The sequence below is a fragment of the Myotis davidii genome, unplaced genomic scaffold, assembly GCF_000327345.1.
Source record: "Myotis davidii unplaced genomic scaffold, ASM32734v1 scaffold1383, whole genome shotgun sequence".
Classification (NCBI taxonomy): domain Eukaryota; kingdom Metazoa; phylum Chordata; class Mammalia; order Chiroptera; family Vespertilionidae; genus Myotis; species Myotis davidii.
Genome location: NW_006295083.1, coordinates 745,479 through 750,468, shown reverse-complemented (window position 1 = coordinate 750,468; position 4,990 = coordinate 745,479). Strand labels below are relative to the sequence as shown.

The 4,990-nt window shown below is 45.5% G+C and overlaps 1 pseudogene; it reads left to right on the top strand.

Annotated features, from left to right (window-relative positions):
- LOC102771270 overlaps positions 1-3,218 on the top strand; it is a 3,513-nt pseudogene extending 295 nt beyond the window's left edge.
- The last annotated feature ends 1,772 nt before the right edge of the window (positions 3,219-4,990 follow it).

Below are 4,990 nucleotides of genomic sequence, written 5' to 3'. Positions count from 1 at the left end.
CAGCAATGGGCCCAAGAAATTCATCCTCATTAGCAATGGGAGAGCCCCCACTCACCCTCCAGAACCCCAACCTCAAGCCCAAACCAGAAATGATTCCAAGAGGACAGAAGGGATCACCAAGATCCTGGGACCAAAACCTGCAGCTATGGATGTGAATCTTCCTAGACTACCTGGAGCCCTTCTCAGGCAGAGATAGAAAAACTGTGCTGGTGGTGAGACAGCAGGCTGCACTCTTAACACCAGCTAGACCAACATCCAGTGGCTTGGAAAGATGAGTTCTGATGGCCTGGGCTCCTGCGGCATCAAGCAAGGGATGGAAGGAAAGGAAAACCAGCACCTGGAGCCGAGTCAGGTTAAGGTTGAGGAGCCCCCAGGAGGATCAATATCCCAGCAAGACTCCGTGTCTGAGTGGCTGCCATACTCTTACATGGCCATGATACAATTCACCATCAACAGTACTGAGAGGAAGCACATGACCTTGAAAATCATCTACACGTGGATCAAGGCCCACTTCCCCTATTTTAAGCATATGGCAAAGCCAGGATGGAAGAATTCCATTCGCCGTAACCTTTCTCTTCATGACATGTTTGTTCGAGAGACGTCTGCCAAGGGCAAGGTCTCCTTCTGGACCATTCACCTCAGTGCCAATCAGTACTTCACCTTGGACCAGGTGTCTGAGCAGCAGAAATGACCCAATGCTGAGCTCCCCCAGAATGTGACCATCAAAAATGCATTCCCACTGGGCACATGGCGGAAGATGAAGCCATTGCTACCCCGGGTCAGCTCATACCTGGTACCCATTCAGTTAGTTCCCAGTGAACCAGCCACAGGTGTTACAGCCCTTAGTAAAGGTGCCATTGCCCCTGGTAGCTTCACCATCAAGTCTGTAATGCCCCCAAGGTGCTGCTGGCTGATGAAGAGGCAGCCCCTCTGCCCACTGCAGGGCCAGTGAAAGAAGAGAAACTCTTGCTTGGAGAAGGGCTGTCTCCTCCGCTTCCAGTTCAGTCCATCAAGGAGGAAGTAATACAGCCCGGGAGGAAATGCCACACTTAGGGAGGCCCATCAAAGTGGAGAGCCCGCCCCAGATAGAGTGACCCTCACCACGCCCATCTGTCAAAAAGGAGCTGTCTCAGTCCTGGGCAGAGGACTCCCCTCACTCTCTCACTCCAAGGTCCAAAAAGTCCTACAGTGGGCTCTGATCCCCAACCCAGTGTGTGTCTGAAATGTTTGGGATTAAACAAAGGGAGGGGAGGGAGATGAGTCAGTCTCAAAGGAAACAGAACCTACTGCCTCCCTGTGTGGATGAGCCTGAGCTCCTCTTTCAGAGGCCCCCGGGACTTCAAGACCAGCCACAGAGCCCACTCTCTTTTCAATGCCCACTGTGCCTGCCTCCCAGCTCGGCTACTCCCAGGAGGAGGGAGGACCTTTTAAGATACCCATTAAGGAGACTCTGCCCATCTCCTCCACCCCAAGAAGATCTGTTCTCCCCTTGAGTCCCGAATCCTGGAGACTTACACTGCCAACTGAAGTTGGGGGGTTAGTTTTCAGCCCAGTATGAACCCCTGAGGGTACCTTTGGCTCCCTACCTGATTCCCTGGGGCTGACAATTCTCAGTACCACCCTACTGAAAGGTATCCGCCTCTTTGACTCACCCTAAGAACTCCTCGATTCTGAGCCCTTTGACCTCAACTCTGACACCTTTAGTAGCTGTTCCCCCTCAGAAATGGAAGTTCCCAAGCCAGACTACCCCATGGTTGGGGAGCCACAGGTTGCCAGCCTTCCAACCAACCGTTCCCTGACAGAAGGCCTGGTTCTGGACACAATGAATGACAGCCTGAGCAATATACTGCTGGACATCAGCTTCCCTGGTCTGGAGAAGGACCTGCTGGGACCTGACAACTGGGTTCAGCTCATGTCTGAGCTGCAGCAGAGATCTGACCTTACCCTTGCTGCTCAAGCTGTCCACTCTTTGCAGTCATATGACTGGGCCATCCAAGGCCTGAGTAAGGACAGCAAGCAGGGACCGTCTGCCCCTCTAGCCCCACCTTGCCTGGCCACCACTGGGCCTTCTACAAGCCTCGAAGCCCTGGTATCTGAACTCTGTGCCACCCTATGCTCTCCTAGAGAATCTGATTCCTCACTCCCCCTGCAAGAGCTGAAGGGTGGGCAGAGCAGAAAAAAGGATGGACAGAGATTAGGAACTCCCAAAACTGTTTGCATTCTGTACCCAGCAGTTTCACCTTCTCTGTTCCTTGCAGGGTGTCCTGTAAATAGAGTATATACTCCAAATTATCCTCTCATTTTATGTAAGCTTATTTCCTTAGATCTACAGACTATCAGAAGGTGGGTAGGGTGACAGGGGTTTCATTTTGCTTCTGGTCCTTGCTTTTAGTCCCTAGAGAAGGGGGACCTACAGTGCACGCTTTCCTCTAGGCCAGCGGTTCTCAACCTGTGGGTCGAGACCCCTTTGGGGGTCGAATGACCCTTTCACAGGGGTCACCTAAGTCCATTGGAAAACACATATATAATTATATATTGTTTTTGTGATTAATCACTATGCTTTAATTATGTTCAATTTGTAACAATGAAATTGGGGGTCACCACAACATGAGGAACTGTATTAAAGGATTTCTGCATTAGGAAGGTTGAGAACCACTGCTCTAGGCCCAAGTTGCCTGCCTCAAGGGTTCTTTACTGTAGGCACCCAGACAAGCAGATCTGCTTGCCAGAGCCCCTCTTACTGCTCTTCCCTCCCACCTCTCCATGTTTCCAAGAAGAAATCCTGGTAAAAACATCTCTTATAATGTGTCAAGAGTTGAATGGGGGGTGGGGAGTGGATACATCTGAAGCAGAGTGTGGGTGCCCAGATGTGTGCTCATGTGATGTTTCTCAGATAGTGCCCCTAATTCTGCCAGAGAGACTAGCACTGATGAGAACTTGGCCTGAGGCTTGAGAAGGATAAAAGGCTTCCTTAGTTTGCACTGCCTGGCTTTCTTAGCTTGCATTGTAGCTTTGCAAAGAATCACCTAGGCCCCAGCTGGCCATATGCATGTGAGTAGCGCAAGAACACTATTGTAACTATGCAATAAAATCCAGGGTGTGAGAGTTAAAAAAAAAAATTCAGGAATAACTCTTGTCTTTTCTTCCCCTTTTGCAGCATCTTCAGAAGATATATTGATATGATGGCATCACAAGATGGTGAAGCCTCCTTCAGCTAAGGTTCCTTATATCCTGACTATTCACTTGCCCAAAGGAACAAAGTTGTCAAAAGCAAAGATAGAATATGAAGTGAGGCCATGTGACTCCAGAGCTCACATTCTGAACTTCTAGGCAATATAATGCTATTTTGTAACTTTTTGAATAAAATATTTCAAACATTTACAGACATTGAAAATATAGTATAATGAACATAATTTTCCCATCGTCCAGATTAAGACATTATCAACTCATTGCTAACCTTGTTTTACCTATAGTTCCACTCCCTCGATATTTTTTGAAGCAAATTCTGGTCATGATATTATTTCTTCTGTAATCATTTCACTATGTATTGGTATAAGATAAGAGCTCTTAAAAAAAAACATAAAGTTGCCCCTCAGCGCAGTAGGCAGTGTGTCAGTCTCATTAAAAAAACAACAACAACACACATTAATATACCATCTCACTAAAAATATACACAAAAATTCCTTAATATTATCAAATATCCAGCTTATATATTATTAATTTGTAGGTTTTTGTTTGTTTGTTTGTTTGTTAATACTCACCCAAGGACATTTTTTTTTCATTAACTTTTAGAGAGAGTGGAAAAGGGAGAGAGAGAGAGAGAAAGAGAGAGAGAAAAATTGATGTGAGAGAGAAACATCAATAACCCACCTCCCATATACACCCTGACCTGAGATCGAACCCAAAACCGAGGTATGTGCCCTGACCGGGAATTGAACAAACAGCCTTTGTGATGTATAGGACGATGCTCAAAACCAACTGAGCCAGTCATCCAGGGTTTAATTTGTAGTTTTTAGTAGCTTGTGTGAATCAGAAAAAATAATATCTACATATTGCAGTTGTTTGAAATGTCTCTTTTTAAAACATTTCTCAAACTTTTTTCAGATTTATTAAGATGTAATTGACATATAACATCATGTACATCAATAAAATAAAAAAGTCAACTACCAAATGGGAGAACATATTTGCAAATCATGTATCTGATAATGGGTTAAGATCCAAGCCATACAAAGAACACATACATCTAAATAGTAAAAGAAAAGCAACAATCCATTTTTTTAAAATATATTTTATTGATTTTTTACAGAGAGGAAGGGAGAGGGATAGAGAGTTAGAAACATCGATGAGAGAGAAACATCGATCAGCTGCCTCCTGCACATCTCCTACTGGGGATGTGCCCGCAACCCAGGTACATGCCCTTGACCGGAATCGAACCTGGGACCTTTCAGTCCGCAGGCCGACGCTCTATCCACAGAGCCAAACCAGTTTCGGCAACAATCCAATTTTAAAATGAGTAGAGGATTTGAATAAATATTTTTCCCAGGAAGACATACAGATGGCCAACAAGTACATGAAAAAGTGTTCAACATCACTAATTATCAGGAAAGTGCAAATCAAAATCACAATGAGATACCAGCTCACACCTGTTAGAATGGCTATTATAAAAAATATAAGACATAACAAGTGATCTTGAGGATGTGAAAAAAAGGAACCCTTGTACACTGTTAGTGGGAATGCAAATTGGTACAGCCACAACCACACCCAGGCTCAGTGGCGAGAGCAGGGGTGGGCAACCCCTGACATGCGTGCCGTAACTTTTGCTGGCACGCAAAACCCTCTTTTTATAATCTTCCATTTACAATTTTTGTGAACATTTGAATGACTTAAATGTTAAATTACAAGGAACTGGCAATACACTGGATGCAAACTTTTTAAACAGGGGGCCAGTTCACTGTCCCTCAGACCATTGGAGGGCCGGACTATAGTTTCA